This window comes from Amblyomma mixtum, chromosome 3 (assembly GCF_055824585.1).
Source record: "Amblyomma mixtum isolate Tamu chromosome 3, ASM5582458v1, whole genome shotgun sequence".
NCBI classification, from domain to species: domain Eukaryota; kingdom Metazoa; phylum Arthropoda; class Arachnida; order Ixodida; family Ixodidae; genus Amblyomma; species Amblyomma mixtum.
The window spans coordinates 297,223,249-297,243,757 of NC_143014.1; the positions used below are offsets into that span (position 1 = coordinate 297,223,249).

The 20,509-nt window shown below is 44.4% G+C and overlaps 1 protein-coding gene and 1 pseudogene across 1 annotated transcript in view; one reads left to right on the forward strand and one right to left on the reverse strand.

Annotated features, from left to right (window-relative positions):
* The first annotated feature begins 1,951 nt into the window (after positions 1-1,951).
* Positions 1,952-20,509, forward strand: part of LOC149355318 (uncharacterized) — a 224,897-nt gene continuing 206,339 nt past the window's right edge. Inside the window, exon 1 of the mRNA XM_089583754.1 lies at positions 1,952-2,094. The gene's annotated coding sequence lies outside the window, so the exon portion shown is untranslated. The remainder of the gene's footprint in view (positions 2,095-20,509) is intronic.
* On the reverse strand, positions 5,125-19,118 carry LOC149355319 (uncharacterized; annotated as a pseudogene).

Genomic DNA, 20,509 nt, shown 5'->3' on the forward strand with positions numbered 1-20,509 from the left:
GCGGCGGAAAAAGGAAAGGTGGAGGCTATGATTAGGCAGGCGTATAAAGCGGCCCTTGGGTTGCCTCAGAATGCGTCTACCGAAAGGCTGCTGGGATTAGGGGTGCACAACACCCTAGAAGAACTACGGGAGGCGCACTTGGTTATGCAGCTCGGTAGGCTTTCAAAAACAAAAGCAGGGAGGGACATATTGGAAAGGATCGGCATTGGAGTTGACGTTCCAGCCGGTGACACGAAAATTCAGGTGAGGCGGGAAATGCACAAGGGCTTGTACATAAAACCTTTGCCCAAAAACATGCATCCAATACATCACGAGGACCGCAGGAAGGCAAGAGCCAAAGCTTTACATGCTAAGTACGGGAAGTACAACGGGGCAGTCTATGTAGATGTCGCCGAGTATAAGAACAAGGATGCATTTGCAATTGCGGTGGTGGACGGGCGGGGCCACTTGATCGCCTCTGGATCAGTCAAAACCCGCTCCCCAGAAACTGCAGAGGAAGCGGCAATAGCACTAGCTATGACTAGTAGTAATGCTGACCTGATCTTCAGCGATTCAAAAACAGCCATCCGAAATTTGGCGAGGGGCAGAATATCTGTCACAGCGGCGCGGTTGTTGAATCGGGCCACGGAGCGAGGGATTACGGAGGCGGAAATTGTCTGGGTACCTGCACACTCTGGGAACCCTGGGAACGAGACGGCTCACATGAATGCTCGAGGTTTCGTCAGCCGAGTAGGTGAGCCGGATGTCCCGGGAAGGTCCACGAGAGATGGGCTGGTATCCTTTCATGACATTACTACTCATTTCAGACTTAACCGGAGGATTTACCCACCCCCGGACAAGCAATTGGTGAAGGCGCAGGAATGCGTCTGGCGCCGATTGCAGACCAGATGTTTCTTCAACCCATACGTGTTGAGCAAAATCTACCCGGACATTCAGCCGGAGTGCAAATGGTGTCACGAATTGGCAACCTATGACCACGTATTATGGAGCTGTAGCATAGCACCGCCACCGGCGGACATTATGCGTGATCCTTCCCTCGAGCAGTGGGAGGCCGTGCTGGCCAGCTCAGACCCGGTCGTCCAGACCAGGGCCGTGGAGTGGGCCACCCAGGTCGCCGTCAGCCACGGGTTGATGGCCATCTAACACGGAATCGTCCACACATGCTCTCTGACGAAAATAAAGTTTTTCCATCCATCCATCCCCGCGAGTGTGCCTGAACTACATGCGGCTCTCCGGTTTCACGGAAGCGCTGCTGTCATTGACTGCTATCCGAGCGTGTATCCCGGAATAGAGGGGAACTAAACACGCGACCAACTTTCGTCGCTGCGCCTGTTTTCTCGGCCGGCTCGAGCAGCGCTAACAAGCACGCTTCCCAATCAAATTGGCATTCGTTTACGCCGTAATTTCGTGCGGCTCTAGCGCTCGGCGACTTACCGGCCGAATTTCCGATGCACGCGGATTCCAAGCGGCAGTGTGAACGCGACACGCGAAGGAAACATGCTTGCGGAGCAGGAGTTCGTCTGCGCGGATGTGCTAATCCGTAGCCTACCACTACCGCATCTCTTATAATCTATATGTCACTTTGGGGCGTTAAATCCAACAACTTGCAAATATTAAATTGCAAGACATCATTGGGCGCAGGCACGGTGTGCGCAGGGCATGCGCCCTGGCTACCCTGGCCAGGAAAATTACGCGCTAGAGTAATTTTCCTATTACGCGCCACAACCGCGCGCCACCTTCTGCTGCGCCCAGTAACTGCATTTCGGAAGGAAATCTCCAAGTAACATCAGATTGGCGTGCAAAAAACGAAATGCAGCTTATACATTCTTATGATTTTAGATAAGGATTTAAATGTGTTAAGTTTAAAATGGGAGCATTTCAAGTTTCAACCTTTCTACCACTTTCAGGCCGCGTCTGGACGCGTAACTTCCGGACTTCCGTCCGCCATCGCTGCCATAGAGTTTCTTAAAGAAACTCTATGATCGCTGCTATAATCGCTGCCATGGGATCGTCTTTTCCTCCATGCTTTTCGACGAGGTCCTGATTGATGCGTGCTTCGCATCTGTCGTTTCGTTGGCCATGACGCAGTAAACAGTAAGTGTGTTGCTCGGGCGAGTGGATAACTGCATTCAGCATACCCTTATCTTGTGCGTCCGGCGTACCCAGCGAATTCGGTCGGAGGGACTTAGGCTTAGGGAAGGCTTTAATTGATGGCATTTACATAACTGGAACTAGAACCAATACCCTTGGTGCATTTGGATTTTTCTGAGAAAAAAAAACAATTCATATGCGGCAATTTTATTCCATCGACAAAGATAAAGACAGAACAGATCTCGGTTTTGTTGGAAGTGCATAACTTTAGTTCCACTTATGTAAAGCATTGGTTGCTACTTCTGTACAAAATTGCAGCATTCTTGGATTGTACATTTTAAGAAAAAGGTACATTAGTAGAAAAAAATAAATACTAGACAAAATATAAACATAGTTTTGAGCTCTAATGCTAGCGGCATCTAACTTCAAGATTCTTTGCAAATTTTATAGCTTTACCTCTTATTATACGTGTTCTGCAACTTTATCGGCACAGGTTTGAAAAATTCTCCCGCCACAACCGTTGGCTCGTTTGTGGCGAAACTGCGCACAAAGCTTCCTTATTGTTGTCCGTTTTAAGGCATAGTAAGTATAAAAGTGGTACTTACTAGGTTTGGTCACGCGAGATGCGAAACAAGAAGCACCCGTGTTGAGATCGAGCCGCCGTCATCGAATTTCTGCCGAAAGATACTTGTGGCGCCATCTGGCATCGCTGAAGGAAAGCGCCGCGACAGAAGCGCCGAGGCGAGCGCTGCAACGAGCGCGGCGGCTTGCTTTGAATGCGTCGTTCGGGCCATGTCGTCTGCTTAAGCGCGTGAAATATTTTTCGGCTAAAGCATTTTGAAAACTATCGTAAACAAATTAAATGACTTGACGGTGATTTACCAATAAAAGATATGTTCTCTATTGTCTCGTCGTATTACTGCCGTCTGCTTTCGCGGCGCTTTCCTTCAGCGATGCCAGATGACGCCACAAGTATCTTTCGGCCGAAACTTCGGCCGAAGGCTTTAAGGGTATAACGATTGCTAAATGGCACACTTCAGGGAACAATATGGCTGACTGTTAAAACTGGCAGCAGTGATAAGGCAATGGTGGCTAAAAACATTCCGACCAACTGGCAGCAGAAACAACTACAAAGCCTACTTGAGAGGGAAGCACTGGCTGAGGTCTACAGTGATGATGAGTGGGGCTGCTCGTCTGATGCCGGCCAGAACAGGGCTTGTGTTGCAAGGTGGAGTGCCACAGTAGCGTGCAAGGTAAGCTAGGAAGGGGGTGACCGTAATGATATGCACAAACATGGACGAGAGTTATGAGCCTGAAGTCTTTGTAGCTGGCTGGTGATAGAGCCTGAGGGGATTCAGAGGCATGCAGACCTTTCCGGTCACCTGCGCATCAAACACCTATGCTTGGGTGTTGCGAGATTTGAATAATCAAGAACTCTGTATGGGAACTTAATCTTGAATTCAAGTGTTAATGCCATGCTTCGTACATGGTTCCCCATGCCATGCTGCAGCAGTGACACTGCATGTGACAGCAGCCCTTGGGAACAAAGTATGAATGAAGTAGCCAGTGACCTCATTCTTAATGACCTGCAAGCACGCATGACTGCTGACCAAAGGGGCCATGCTGTTGCAGATGACAAACTGTGTGCATGCGTGTAGGACTCACTGCACTACATAATGTAGTAAAGGAGACACTGCCTCCATTGAAATGCTCACATTAAAGAACTCCTGATGGTCTAAATTATTCCGGAGCCCTCCACTACGGCGTGGCTCATAGCCCATATGTCGCTTTGGGACATTAAGCCCTGAAATTTACAATTTATTTAACCCCTTAAGGGCCAAATAAATAAAAAAATTGTGTTCCCAAATTGCCAAGTTTTTTATTACGTAAAATGCTTTAGTAGCGTGTTTGAAGCACAAACAAAATCACAGAAACAATTTATGGCGGATAAATTATATTTTGTTAGTCATTACCTGGACCCTTGTGCAATTCTCAATACCTAACACCTTTGAGGAGCATTCAGAAACAACAAAATAAATTCTTGAAAGTTCAGATAGTGCAAGCGGCTTAGAATTGGAGTGCACAAGATGCACCACTGCTTCTAGGTGCATTCAAACTAGATGAGACTACTGTTCATGTGGTAGCGTTCGAAGCATGGCACTGCGCAGAGGGCCTTCTCGCACCACCTGCACCAGACCCTTGTTTCCTTGCGGATGTTTTTCCCATTGCAGTCTCGCTTCAAGTAGCACACTACACAGCGGCGTGTCGGTTCTTTCTTCTTCTCTGTTGGTGAGATGTGCGATGGAAAGTGGCGCTCACTGAACCGCTTCATATCAAGGGGACGTCCTGGCCGCCCTTTCTTCTTGGTACCGTTGTCATTCGCGTACTTGCTGAGGGTCTCCTCAACAAGTTGCTGCTGGTACTCAAGATGAGATGCTCGGCCTACTGCTTTCTGATAGGAGACGAATGAATTATACGTCGTCTCATCCAATAAATGTTGAAAGATCATCTTTTATGAAATCTTTCGCTTCCGTGGCACTGAATAGTTGGCCAGCATTTGATCTGCCCTGTCGACTCCTCCCATTGTATGGTTATAATCCATGACAACTTCTGGCTTCATAGTTTTGTTGCCCATTTTGTCAGCGAATGGCACCATTGCAGTGCTATGTACCGTGGATAAAGCTGTTACGAGCTTTTTGTTTCCACTGTATGGCCAAGCACTTCCCCTGTTGAAAAGCTTGCATCTCGCCTTTCTTGAGCTTTGCCTTAGCGAAACCAGAGTGAAGGTCTTTACGAGTCGCTCTTTTTGTGCCGTAAATATCGGTAGATCTTTTTAGCAAGGAGTCAACCAATTCTGGTGATGTGTAGAAGTTGTCTGTAGTGATGCAATAGCCCTTGTCTAGAAGGGGCTTCGCAAGCTTCAGTACAACCTTCGTCGCCATACCGAAGGTTTCTGCTCCAACTGACGAGCTCTCCAAATCGGTGCCTTTCCCTGTGTATATCACCGAGTTCCAAATATAACCGCTTTTACACTCACACAGCAAGAATGACTTGATGCCAAACCTTGCTCTCTTGAGGGGCATATAGTGCTTCCAGCTGAGTCGTCCTTTGAAGAGCAACAAGCTCTCATCGACACTCACATCACGCTCAGGCACGTACAGCATGCGGTATTTCTTCAGGAGCTCCTGATAGACGGGCCAGATTTTCCGGAGATGAGGTTGAGGGTGTCCTTCTAAGTTTTCAATGCTTGTGTTGTGAACAAAGTGCAACATTCTCATAATGAGTTGAAACCTGTTTCTAGGCATCACCTCGCTGAAGACGGGTGTCTCAATCAGATGGTTTCTTGACCAGTACATCCTTTCATCTGGTTTCCGTACAATGCCTTGCAGTAATAGTAGGCTAAGGGAAACACGCAATTCCTCTCGCGTAACCGGATACCATTTTCGGAGGCGAGAGTGCTTGCCCAGCTTACTAGAATTCAACAGCTGAGAGGCGTACCAGTTTTTCTCGACAACTATAACTTCAAGCAGCTCATCATCGAAGTAAGCCTCAAAGAGCTCCAGCGGTTGAGGAGGAGAACTTACTGTGAGCTTTAGTCCTGGAGAACCCTTGAAGGGAAACCGCGGAGGTCGAGCTGGGATATTGTCCAGGTCTATCCGGCACCATTCACGGGAGCTCTCCATCGTGTCATCGCTGCTGTCTTCCGCTTGTGACTCGCTGTCAGTAAAAATGTCGTCACTATCCTCTTCACTTGAAGAAGAACAAAAAACGGCATCGTCATCACTTCCGCTATCATCCGAAGCAGAATAATCTCCCGCACCAGATCCACGCACGGATGATGCCATGTTTGTTAGAAAATGCGGGAAACGGGGTGCAGGAATTCCGCCATCTAGTGTTCAAAATCGCATTCAAGAAAAGCGCCAATGATGGGACCCGTGCTGCCATCTATGTTTTATGTGGTAAAGTACCGTTTAAGAGCTGGGCTCGCCAAAAGCCCCTTGAAACATTGCGGAAAAGCTACGACGACCTCAGCTCGTCATAAGCAAAAAAGTACCGATCGCATGTGACGAGCTGAGCTCATCATAAGCCCTTAAGGGGTTAATAATCGGTGCATTAAAGAATAAGAGGAGAGAGAAAGATGTGCTTTCCACCACATTCATCAGATCCGCAGGTTCCTGACCATTAAGGAAAATTTCCATCAAGAGCTGGCTCTTTTTGCTGGCATTGAAAATTTTGTTTTAAAGAAGGGGTGCACCAATGTTGAAATTTTCAAATACTAATCAGATATGAATGTGAATAAAAAAGGCTTTCGAATATTGAATTGATTATCTGTTTAGTATGAGAAAAATATTTCATAAAAAAGGAACAAGCAATTGTTATTGCCCTTAATTTTTCTTTCAATATAGTGCATGGTAATTGTCAGTGGTGCTCCAGCTGCTCCATTTGCTCCATTTTGATACACTTACATTTTGCTGCACCAGTCTGCTCCAAAAGTGACAAATTGATCAATATTGCTCCTTAGCTGCTCCAAAAAAAAAGACACGGTCGCGGGAAAGCTACTATATTTAGAGCCATTCAGGATTTCGGTTGACAACCTACTAAAATGTTTTCGCAGTTGGCAACCTAGGGCGTTGGTGGGCTGCCTTGTGTTAGAATTTAGCAGCCAGTTTTTATGGAGGTAGGAAAGAACTCGGGAGAGGCTGTTACTTCACATTTTTTGAAGCCGGCTCCCGTAGGGGAAAAAACTGAGCAGAGAGCGTCCGGTGAAGCCTAGTCATAAAGACCATCGCCGCCCCCATTGAAGCGCGTGATTTCAGACCTTCATGTAGTAAAGGTGTTGCGGGAGTTGACCTTGATGTAACGAACTGGCTACGCCCTCTCTCTGTTAGTGCTGAGCCACTCAAAATTTGTTAGAACCACGCGAAAGTTCCGTGACGATAAAGCACGAACTGACATGAGAGGAACGCCGATCGCATCGAGCCGCTGCAGTTGGCGCAACGCGCCGTGCTCCAGTGCCGTTGGCGCATCTCCGGCTCTTTCTCTTTAGGAACGTCATACCACGTGGCGTTACAACTGTTCATGCTCAAAAGCAGCAAAAAATGATAGGGCATAGCAAAAAAGAAAAGACACGAGCAGTGCGCGGCCATCACTGCCGCGTGGTTGTAAAGAAAAATGTAAAGAAAAATTTCAGACTTTTAAAAAATTTCGTTATGACCACGTTTAACTGTAGAGCCAACATGAAAAAAGAATGATTCTAGTAAACGTGTTCTCTGGACTTTTAGTCAAGCACACTTGGTTGAACTTGCGTGCAAGGCAGTGTGAGCATTAATAAAATATTTTCTCTGTTTTTGTGATTGTTTTTTTCCTAGCTACGCATGGCTGAACCTTATCTCGTTAGGAACAAACTCTTTGTGACTCCTTTATTCCGTTCATGCTGTTCCCATGTTGCTCCAGGGTTATCGTTCTGATACAAATGTGCTCCAGAATGGATATTTTTCTCCTCCAAAAATTGCTCCAGAACTTGAAATGGCTGGAGCACCACTGAATTGTGAATAAAACAAACAAAACTATTCTGAATCAGCCCCATACAAAAAAAGCACTTGCACAGAAATGTGTATTATTTGATTAGGCAGCATAACAGTATGCAACCTGTAATGTCATGTAAAATGAGTAACAAAATGAAATCCATGAATTGACATGACGGGCAACCAAAAATAACATGATGACTGGCAAAACCTTATTAATTCAGATTGAAGGGCCTGGAAGAAATGCCCAGATTATCTGAAGGTCTATTTATAAAATGCTGCACGCCACCGAAAAGAAAAACAACTTCCAAAAATATGGTAAATTCTTATAGGAGGCTCTATTGCACAAACACTGAAGAGACCGTGACAAGTGCGCAGTTTCTGCATGGTGGAAGGACAACACAGATGTAAGTGGATGGAACGCACATTGGCCATTGGCGTCGGAATGGCAATTCTGCTTTTAAAAAGGAAAGGGAAATGACTAGCAACATGTCAGTTGGTGTCTGAAAGCGCTGGACAGCTGGGTTCAGAGGTCCGGTAAATGTGCAGGCCAACTACCGCTGTCAAAGCTCTGAAACCAGAACTGTGTGGCCAGGCTATTTTTTAGCTTGCGACAGGGGCTTTCCTGTTGTTGTCATGCCTGGCGTTACACATGCTTAAAGGGGCTTTGAAAGGGGGCCTCAGTAAAGATGTGATATGCCTAGGATGCTAAACGGTGCAGCGTTACAAATATCCTTGAGCAGAAATTTTTTTGATGCGTTTTGTGGAAGCTGAGTTATTTGCAGCCAGAATTTGAATTTCTGTGTCTTTGAGCCTTTCCCTCTTCTCTCATCCCTTTTTGCACACTGAAATGTCGGTCCGCTGTGCCCACGCACTCGGCTGCTTTGTTGGCGTCCAACACGCACGAGAAGTCAGTGCCTCCTTAACTGTTTGGCATTGGCAGAGTTGGCACGCGAACCAGTGATAGCAGTCCGCTGCAGACGTAACGAGAACTACATGACGCGTTGCGTGATTCTGGCGAAAGCCCAGCACTGCTGGTTGCCACAAGGCGTGGAAGCGGGAGTTCTTCAAACTGTATTGTAAATTATCGGCTCGCTTTTGAGGTCTTGTACGAGGCATGAATGCTCTGTGGCCTGTACTCTATATAATGCAAGCATTTTATAGCCAACCTCACACACCCTGTTCAAGGAACCTTTAAGAGGTGCCCAGGATACAATGCGTCATGCAGTAGGTGGAATTTTTACACAATCTCTTGCCCTGCTGTGACGCCTGGAGTTGCCCTTTCAGGAACACCATGCAAAGTTTCACAAGTAGGTTTCGCCATGCATCGTAGGTGACGAAAACGAGATGGTGGAGCTCATGCGAGGAGGGTGGTGAAGGCGACAGGACGGAATGTCATAGATGTGGGCATTAAGTGTGTAGCACGTTATGGAAGCGTCATAGAAAACTGTGCTCTTTCTCTCAAAGTGGATGGTCGGCCATCATGTTCTCATCAAGTGTCATTTGTGAAAAAACCTACTTGTGGAATTTCACGTGAGGTCCTATCTCCAATCTTCACACTATCCAAACGTGATTGGTCCACGTGTTAAACGATGGGGAAGGAAGCAAAAAGGATGCCTTTGTACTGTTTTCTTGGAGCTTTAAACTGAATTTTTGAATAGTTCTCTAATATTGTAGATCTATTATGGTTAAATTTATGAAAATTGGGGCATTGGATCGCTGGCAGATATTGGGAAATTCTCGAATACCAATTTCTTAAATCGAATATGACCCAAATAACAAGCATGTTTGATTCGTGTTCGAAACTTCAAACACTTGCAGCCCTATTTTAAAGTCGTACTTATTAACAAAGCAGACAACCAAGCATGGATTTTTTTAAGGTGCAACCAGTGGCAGACTACCTGGTAAACTTGTGACAAAGACCTTTTGCCTTGCTAGTGCAGCTTCTGCTCTATTATATTTCAGGCACCATAGAAAGGAAAGCTTAGAAATTGTGAATAAATTTAACCTTAATTCATATCTTAAGAGTTGATAACTCTAACGAAAATTTGTCGTCTATTCAGGGCTTGAATTACTATTTCCTCCGGACTATAAGTTTCTGTTTCCTCCAAACTATAAGCTTGAGAGCTGAAATTTCACGTGGTGCAGACTATCTGTGGGTGCACACTAGGTATGATTTATTTTTAAGATCTTTTCCCAGAGCTAAAAAAGCCTAGCGTGACTGTCAAACAAAAAAAATAAAATGGGACCTGACTGTACCTGTGACATTTTGCCATGCAAAATAATGTTGCAAAATTAGCTCTGATTTGCAATCAGTTTCGTTATGCTGGCAAATACTGCTGGCAGCACTTAGAGTACGTGCTGTTTACTGCTTGTATTTGTGATCATGAGCTCAAAATCTCAGTGAATGACACCAGGAGCGGCAACTTCGTTGTAGTCCTTCTTGAGAACGATTGCTCCGAAAAGAAGAGCCGTCCTGGTAGCATTCAAGATCAGTGCAGTAGACTGCGCAAACAGTAAAGCCAAACCAAGCAGCAGTGAAAAAATTTCACGGGGATGAAATATATGTACGGGTATAGGCTGCTTCCTGTGAACATCTGTGGAAAACCTCAAAATTTATTTTCAGCCGAAATTCGTCTGTGCGGGCCATACACCAATGTGCAGGCTGTCTAAACAAAAACTTTTTAGTTGAGCTGAAATTTGCTCCTGCGGACTGACTGTGTCCTGGGTGCAGACTGTAGTCCAGAAAATATGGTAATATGGGTCAGCTGAACTTACTTCCAGATCTTTCAAAAGCAATGTGATAACTGCGTGCAACAGAGATTTCTTCACAAATATGTATTTATGGTGTATAGAGACTTCACTGGGACTCGGCTTGCAAAATTACTTTCTTGCTTAAAACAAAACGAAATGTTCCGATCAAACTTCCAGAAATAAATGCCATTGAATGTTACTGTGAAATTTTCTATCTTTCTGAGCTTTACCAGTAAACACCATCTCGCTATGCGATTCATCGGTAAATATGCTTCAAAAATCAAATTTGCTCAAATTTAGAATTTTTAGGTCTCAAACTTTTTTTTTGCACCTTTACCTTGTGGAGAACATTGAAAATTAGTTGGAATGACTACTGTGGGAACATACCATAATTTTTATATTTTGTGCATTTTGGTGTTTTGTATTAAAAAAAAATTAAGTTCAATTTGCTGCACATAAAAGCACAATGTCTTTTATTTACATGAAAAAGGTTTCCTAGTATTGAGTAGGAAAGAAAGTTAATTTAAAAAAAATTTTTTCATAATACTAGGATTTACTGCCACTTGCATACGAAAAAATTTTTTTGCCAGAAACAAGTTGGGATAGTGTTTCTCATAGTAATACAATAAGCCATGATTTTTTGCAAGAAATTGGAGATGGTCGAGTGCGAAGTTTGGATCAGCTGGCGTGAAATTACTGTAATTATATAAAAATACTAATTTGGTGAAGTTTTTTTCTGTGCAACCTATCAGTTCCACGTTACTCGGGAAATGTTGTGCAAGAAATGGGTATTTTTTTCACACACAGAAACAAGCACTAGAGTTAACAGATTTTGACTGCAATTTAAGAGCTGAAAAAACCCGAATTATAAAAATTTTTGCTGACTAATCCGATTTGTACTCGAAGTTGAACTAAAAAATATTGCCCGATTTTTTCCCCCAATTCTTGAAAAAATAATATCCAAAAATGAAGGCCCCTGTGCTTAAATAAATGCTGTCAAAAAGAAATGTGCACACAGTGTGGGCTCATCTTAGGTAATGAGTACAATATGATGAGGTGAACAACCTGGCAGATAAATTGCTCCATGTGTATCGGCATTGTGATGTCACCACAGAAGAGGATGAGGTACAAAATATAAACTAGATTTGCACAGAAAATAAAGTTTAGTAAGTGTAGTGCCACATGAAATATGCAGATAAAAATGCCGGTGTATAGCTATGTTACTGCTATAATACTATAAAGCACAAAAAGAATTGTGCAGGTTACGGTGTTTCAAAAAAAAAAGAAAAGCTTTTGGCTGATTGCGTCCTGCTTTATTTCTTCAAGTATAATAGCATTTCATTCCACCCGATTTGAAGCAACTGTGGGCAGAACTTGCAGGGTGGAGTTTTTGCTAGTAGTTCAGTGACTGGCAGGTGATAATGCAGTCATGAATGAGGCCCCTAGATTCTCACGGTTCAGCAGAGAATTAGGCATTTTATTATTTTGCGTGGAATTGTGTGTTAGCAGCATAATTTTTTTATGATACTGCGTTTATCGACACCAGTAGGGATGACGAATGATGGAAACATGAATATTTGATTGTTTGAATTTTCTCGAAACATGGAACTGGTAACAAAGTTCTGTTGGCAACTTTGCACACTTGCTCCCTTACCTGCTGAAGCACTTTGGCAGCAACATGCCTGCATGCTTCTATGGGATGAGTCAGGCACTGGCACTGATTGCAGTCGATATGAGTTCGATATAACAAGTAATTCAGTATCAAAGTTTTGCAGCATGCAAACATATTGAGACGGAAAATAATGAATTTCTTTGATAGCCACTTATTGTGCGCAGATTGCTGAGTGAAATAGTCATGAATTTTTATATTTCTTTATCTTCATTGCCTCTGAAAGGACACAGATAAACAGATAAGCGGCCGAAGCCGCGCTCGCTTCACGTCCTCCCCGCGCTGCTTTCGAGTGGGTAGCGCGCAGTGCCTGCGCGCCTCGCCTTTGTGTCCTGTCAGCTGACCGAGGATGAAACAATTGAAGTGACAGGCGCTGACAACGACGATTCGTCTGAAGGTGATGATTGTGAGCAGTTGCCCCAAATGCCGAAGTGCACGGTGAAAGAAGCCGCAGAAGCCTTGTCCGCGGGAGGACTTCTGTGAGCAAACCCCTCACAGTGCGTGGGCCGCGGAGCACGTGGCAGCTGTTAGAGCTATCGTAGTCGCTCAAATTCGCCCGAAAAAGCAGACGACGATAACAAATTTCTTTGCCAAATAAAGGTACGTCCTGTTGCGGCAAACATTGTTTTTTATTGTTCATTCGATAATTCGACAATTTTTCGCGGTCCCGTCAGTGTCGAATTAACGAGCTTTTACTGTATTGTGCGGACGAGATACCAGGTTCACTCGCGTAAGTTGTGCACTTTTTTAAGTAATTTAGGGCTTCTAAAAGAGATGCGGAGATTTCGCGAAACACGTCCTAAAAAAACTCCATAAAGGTCATAACGCGCATATATGCCCTACATTATCGCACATATGTTGACCCCCCCACTTGCACCCCTCGCTGTCGATGCAACCCCCGTCCCCGCGGGATGGTATGACGCCGCGTGCACAGCTCTAAGCAGTAAACGTGCAACGATACAATCGCAGAGCCAGTGGTTAGGAACTAGTGGAGATAAGCGGCGCTAAAACTGCGTTCACGATGGGTCCGGCTGACTAACGGCAAACCGAACAATTCGGTTGTTTAGGATTTCGGGCACCTTGTCCATGGAAAGCAACCGCCAGCACGAGTGGGCCGGGTAAACGGCACGCGAATATAATTTTCTTTACTGGAGCTAATTTAAAAACGAATTACAAACTTCTTACACGTGGAGCTGCCAGGGAATGGGCACCGGGCTTACTATACCCGTCGAGCTCGCACCTCGCACGCCGTTGACAAGTGGCGCGGCCGGCGTCCCCTTGCTACTCACACCTTTCACAGCCGTATACCGCAACGCGTTCGCCCTGATCTTCCGCAGCCTGCCGCCTTGCGTGCACACTGGTGCATTTTTTTCATTTGTGCTTAGGTAATAAATTCTGGGTGCACAGTTACGTGAGGGCGCAAATTATGCCAGTAAATAGGGTACAAGTTAGTCCCCCTCCTTGTTGGTTTGGCTGGCGCAATTTTCCGAATTTTAAGATTCACCAGTTCGCGGGCATTGATTCTTTTTTTTTTCCAGTCTTGACATGGTATATTAGTGATTCTGCTGCACTCTTTTGGCGGTTTTGACGAACTGTCCGTATTATGTTGTTGCTTTCTTTTTTTTTTCTGAACTGAAATTAGTAACAGCTAATGTACTGCAATTACTGTTTGTAGTTGCTGCCACATGTCTAATTTTTTTTTTGTGAACTTTAGCAAATAACTTTAGAAAAATTGCAGTCCTTTTAATTAATTCTGGCCTGTGGGATCCGTGATCAATATTTATGCAGTTTTTGGACTATAGTTGCAAACAAAATTGCTCTCAGTCACATTTAAATGTTGCCAGTCTGCTCCAAAAGTGCTGTGAAATAGCCTGCAAATTGCTCCAAACCTGCTCCAAAATGGGAATTTTGCTGCTCCCGTGCCTGCTCCAAAAGGCTGGAGCCTGCTTCCACCCCTGTGTGCAGAGAAACCTCAAGGGTGTTGCTGCAGTGTGCCCGATAGATTGCCTCTGCACCCAAGAATAGAACCCGCGCTCTTGTGGTGCGTTGCAGAATGCCTCCAGAGTTATACGCATGAGTTCAGGGACCAAAACGAAACCAAGTGTGCACTTATTATGCTTTAATGGCTAGTGCAGTACACGTTTAACTACGCGACGCGAAAGTAGTTAGTGGAGTAGAAATTCCCCTGGCGTTACTCCTGCCAAGCTCATCTTTTACGCTGACACTGACGATGCTGAGCTGTGTTGTCTGCCTCAAGGAAAGACTGGCATGCACGCGCAGAGGTAAAATATTTACGCGACCCTAACCTGGGATTGACGGGTGTCAGTTGGGAATAATTCCAGCGACTTGTTGACCACAATATTATTGGGCCACAAAAATCTCTATCGAGTGTTTTAGGGCACTGCAAATTATGCAGCTGTATATTTGTTATAAATATTATCAGCATGTCTTCATTACTGGCGCGTCTTCTGCTTTTCATTCCACCATGTTTTGTGGCACTGGCCATGAGATCACAAAAGGAAATTAAATGGTCCACTGCCGCGGCATGTCGCATCTAGTCTCTCTGTAGATGCTTCTTCAAAAAGTGGCTTCCTTTACATAGAAACAGAAAGCCCAGACCGCCACTAGTAGCTTCAATTATTTCATTCGCTTACCTAATGACCTCTTGAATTTCAAGCTTGAGGATACCTTAATGACCAGGAATCTTGACTACTGAGCCGGAGAACTAAGGCTGAATGCTGGCTGCGGCGGCTGCAAAACAACGCAAAAGGTGCCCGTGTGCTGTGTGTGGGGAAGAATCCGATGTGGTCTAAATTTGGAGCACTCTAATTTGGCATCCATTAATACCATGTGTCGCTTCCGAAAGTTAAACGGCACAATGGGCATTTTTTGTTCAATTTAGGTTCGAGTAGTCATTCTATAGAACAGACAAATTTATTACTGCAAGTATGCCCTTTCTGAGACAGATGATTGCGTATTTTCATTATATTACGCACAAAACACAATTAATCACAACTTGCGGGGCTACTTTTGTGTAGTCTAGAGGCAAGACCGTGGCAGCAATCTTGATCACTGCGACCGTCTATTTGGACGATGCACAGAGTAATGAAAACTCAACCATCTGGGTTGAACATAGCTTGGCCTGTTTCTTCTTTTCTTGAGACTGCTTCGTCGTGATTTCAACCGTGTATGTATCAATCACGATGTCTATGGTGTCCCTGTACACCCTGTGGCAGTGTGCATATTCAGCAAAAAGCCGCTCCATTTGCTTCAGAAAATAAAATATGTTCAAGTTAGCATGAGTAAGACCTCCTCTGGTCTTCAAATTTGTGAGAGCTGCTTCAGCAAAAGAGTTCTTTTTACGCTGAAGGCCGATAAGCAAGTAGAGCAACTTGTTATTTTTTGCATTTTTTTGCACAAAAAACTGGTGACAGTAAAAAATGCAGTCTGTAACTTGCCCTTCATCCAATTTGGAAGGGAAAACACTGAAAAACACAACCTAAAATGGCAACGAAAGCCGGGCGAGCCGCTCAGCCGTGTCCTCCGCTCCGCAAGCGAATGGACCCTGCTCCGCAGTGCCCCCGCGCCGCTGCAGTCGGCGCATGTACTAGAGAGCGAACAAGATTTCTCTGTGCTCTCCGCTGCGGCGGGTGATCAGTGTCAACACCTAGATTATTCTTACACCGTGACATGGGCACACATTCTTTTAAGTCTTCAGCACAGTTTGCATCAATAGTGTCCTTGTTATCCATGATGTTGGCAATGATGTCTTCGCCTGTGGAAGCAAAGTCGCCTACCGCTGCCCCATCACAAATAGCACCAGCATTTGCTGGTGCTATTTCCACAAATCACCAAGATCTGCGATGGCTTCATCGAGCTCACCTGACAAAGAATTTGCTCCGTCTTCTATGGGAAAGCAGAGACCAGAATGTAGGAAGCGGATAGGTATAGTTTCATTTTAGAGCGCAGCTCTTACGTGCCAGTTCCTGCATTCCGCGTTGTAGTCGGCATCGGCATTGTCGGTGTAACCGGTTGTTCAAGTAGCAGATCGCAGCGCCATCTCGAGGGTGGCTGGCACAGGAAGCTCTCAGAGGGTGGCTAGCAGTATAACGTGCAACCTGCCACTACACATCAGTGTAGTCAGCGTAACACATCACCTGACAGATCACCCTGTCACCTTATAGGTGGCAGGTTGTAGCAGAGCGAAATAATTTTTAGTTTCGTGGAAAAGGAGAGGTTCTACAATTTGTGGCTGCCATCGTGCACACACACAGACAACGAAAACCATGTAAAATTGCCGACGGCATTACGACGCCCCAAATGTGCGAACTGCACCACAGTGCGGGCACAACTGACGCAACACGCTGAAAAAGCATATATTCTGTTTTCTGGGTATATTCCCGCCATCTGCATCATAGAAAATCCTTGTCACCATTGGCCCGTGTGTGCTATGTAGCACCAATAGCAGCTGCAGGTCTGCGTGGGAAAGCTAACCTTCTCAAACTCCCCCTCATGTTATATTCGTGCAAATAAGTTTAATTAGTAATTTTTTCATTCTATCGTTCCTACTCAGGTTTGTAACAAAAATTTAGACAAAAAATGAAAATTTGTCTGCAAATGTGAAATTCCGTGAGAAATGCTTAAATCTGCTATTTTTTCGTGCAATTGCAGGAAACTAGGAACCTTAGTCATGACGTCAAAAAATGATGTAAAACACAAGTGGTTGTGCTATTGTCAAGTAAAATAAGCTGTGGTCTTTCTCACCCGTATAGTGCTTCACAAATTAAATGCGTGAGCTGCACAAGTGTTGATAAGCCAACAGTGAAAGAAAAAAAAAGAATGCTACTGTGTCTGGAGGCTATTGTCTTTGAAAATAAACCTCTTTTTTTGGACCTGAAGCATATTTATAATCTTGATCTCCAGTTTTGAACTAGCCGGCATGGTACCATGCGAAAAATCAGTGCCATCGTTATCCTGTCCGAGGTCATTTGTGGGTAAAGCCAAAGGTTGAAGCTCGGAGCCAGATAGTTCAGATGCCTCATGTGCTCCAAGAAGTTTGTGAGTTGCAATAACTTTGAGGTGGTGTACCTGTGGACTGTGGTGGTGCACCATACCTGCTTGATTTCATCTAGCTAGCTCCTCAAGGCCTCAGTTGATGCTGCTAATAAAGTTGAAATCCCAGCAGTTGCAATGAATGGCATTGAAGGTCCACCACAGATTAGAGCATTCACCTCTGTTCCAAAGAGGGTGCTTGTCCACGGGCAGCCAAAGTGAAACGAAAAGCGCTAGTGAAATGCAGCAAGTCAGCTAATCGAAGGTCCTGGAAAGGACTCCGAAGTCGAAAGAAGTCTGTGTTGAAAACAGAGCCTGTGTCCTACGTGATGCTGGTCCCAGTGCTCTGCAATGCATAGAATGAAAAAGCATAATAAATGGTACCACAGGCAAGAAAAAATGCAAGGTATACCAGGGTGTAGACAGCAAATGTGAACAAAGGCACTGGCATAATGACACACTGGAGACGCTTCACAGTAGTGTCCTTCCTGCACTGCTCGTAGGCAGTGTGTCCCAATACTTTATTTGAACCCAACGCATCGAAAGCACAAGCGTTGACTTTTCCTGCATCTGAGTCTATTCCATTTCATCTCCACTAAATAGGGTGATGTGCCTTGAGTCTAACTGGCCAATTAAAATGTCTATAGTGTGGGCACTCAGATGCCACCACACAACATATAGTTATAGAGGGTAAACATTATGCTAATCTTTATTTATAGCTTTTTAGTTGTGATTGCAAAGGTGCACCTTAATCAGATTTGCTTAGCTTGAGGAAAACAATGTTCTCCTTGTCTTTAAAAATTGTCCTGGTTTGCAGTGGGCCCACTGGTAATTTTGTGGCTCATGCAAACACTGGAAAAATTGTCATTCGTGCAAGCATTTGGCAAGATACTGAGTGTATAATCAAGGGTCATAGGTATATTGTTCCTTGATATGAACCTCAGTGTGGGATTAAGAAAATAAACAAAGTACTCTGTGTTGGTGTAATCTAATTAAAAAAATCATTGAATCAGAAAATTTGCTCGAACCAGCGACTCAAACTTTCTCGCTCATACACAATGGATTAAAGTTGCAAATAAATCCAGCTTTTTTCGCTTTATAGTTTCTTAGGCATGTGCATGCAAAGTTTCCTTGAGCACAAAAAATTGTGCGTAAACCTTATACATAACCTAAAGAAACAAACAAAATGTGCTTGAAAGTCTGAAGTATTTAGAAAGTTTCACTTCTGAAGCAGTGGTGGAGGCGTGCTCGGAAACTGTTGTGGTGTCTCCTAGCCTATCCGAAAGAAGTGGCCCTTGAATGTACATCACTGGTTGATTTAGAGCATGCACATTCATGCAGGCCTTCGGCCTCTGTGCTTGCTATCCTGTTTTTCATCTGCCCTGTTCTGCGTTTTCCTACTCTTCCTTTTACCTTTTTCTGGTGCTCCTTGGGAATATGGGCCCTCTTTGTTTGGAGCTATGCACGTTTCCCTCTGTCACTTAAAGGATGCATATACCTTCTTTTTAACCAGCGTTGTTCTACCACGTAGTCTTTGAAACATGTTGGCATCTTGTTCTTGTTTCGGCTTATATCTAGAATCCTGGCTGCAGTGATAGGAAGTCGCCTGTGTTTGGTGCAGCTGGTGTTTTCTGGTGTAGACATAAGCCTAGTCCTCTGGTCATCTGTTTCAGTGGGTAAACTGGGCTGACCAGGTCTTTGGTTTCAAGAATGATAGATTTTGCATGTGCCTTTTGCATACATGACACTATTGTGAACACCTCCTTGTCCGAGTATAGTGCCCCTCTTTATATCTTGTAAGCTGTTTGCAGCGCTGTGAAAGATGCGGCGATCTGAGCCAATCTGAACGCTTTATGCTACAAAACATGTTTGTCTTCTTACCTCGTGATCGGTGGCTCCATCTTTGCAAAGAAGAGAGCACCAGTCTCCAGCTGGTGTGCGCAGCAGACTCTGCCAACTTGGCAGGCACCAGGTTTACGAATGGCGGCGCACCATTTCTTAACAGGACTCTGCAGTGCCATGCTCATGCGGACTTTGTCTCCTAATTTAAACAGTGGATGAAATGCTCGCTGTGCTTGGGAAACACCATCCCAAACTATCTTTTCAAGCTTTGCAATAGTTGGTTGAAAAATAGTGGCAGTGCTGCAGAAATATCTGAGGGACTATTTGTAGTCTTTCTTGCTTCTAACTGATGAGAGAGCTCTACCTTTCACAGTGCTGCAAGCAGCTTGTAAGGTGAACTATAGGAGTCTGTGCTTGAGTATAATAACTGAGGATATTTGGCTCTTGCCTCATTCACTCTAGTGTCAGTGTTGCGCTTGTTTCTTCTGGTCATGGATCTGTGATGAGGTGATTTTCTTGAATGTTGTCGTAATAGGGGTGTGAATCACTGGCAGGCAATTTTTTTTGGCGTCCGATGCCTGTTGCTCATTTTGGGTCTACTGAAATATGTTTGCACAAGTGAGCGCATGAAGTGGTTTAATATTTTAATGTGAATATGGGGTACTGTAGTAGCTCACCATTCCTAGCAAGCTTTGGACTTCCAAAAGATGCCTCAGCTGTGTCATGCTCTTGACTGCCTCCACTTCTTGGCTATCTGCTGTGATTTCTCAGTTTCAGAATGTGTGTGCCTGTGCAACTTTACACTTGTTGCGATAGCACCCATCTCATTGTGCAAGGGTGGCCCAGTTTCTTGCAGTGGCCTTAGTGCAAGTCAAAGCCATTAAGCATCCTCTTTGAGAATGGGTCTAGACTATAAAATGTCATCATTTATGTTGATTATTCCCAGTTGACCCAAAAAACTTGTTGAATGACGTCTTGGAAGTAAGCTACTTCAATGCTTACTCCAAGGGAAGTCTTATCTTCACCGTCTGTGATGGGTTCAAATTAATTTAGTTGTTGTTTATATCAGAATTACTGCCAGCCTTCACAGAAGGCCTCAGAAAGGAATGGAACATACATGGTCATAGAAAAAAAAACAACTTAACAGGATGTGAATCAGGGAAAAAATCTGACATTATCAGCCTGCTTGGGAGTTGGCCTGTGACCAAAAAAGTGGTTAGAATGACCTGCATATTGGCATGCTGCTCATACTGTAAGTGTGGCCACCAGAGATAGTTAAATGAAAAAAAAAGTGAGCAAAAAAAATTATGGTAATCTGTTGCATTGTTCAAGTTCTAGCTGGAGATACCATTGATTCAAATCCAGTTTTGAGAGGTTTATTGAGGATGCCAATAATATTTACAAATGTAATATTTTATGCTGCACTAATATGGGTTACATGTCTGATGGGAGTGAACTTTCTTCCTTGCAGTGAGCGTGTTCAGGAATGCAGAGTGGTTGATTCTCTGAGACATGTGCAGCTGAAAGACACTGCCAAAGTGAAAATGCTTAGGCGGTGTGGCCTAAAGCAGGAAGG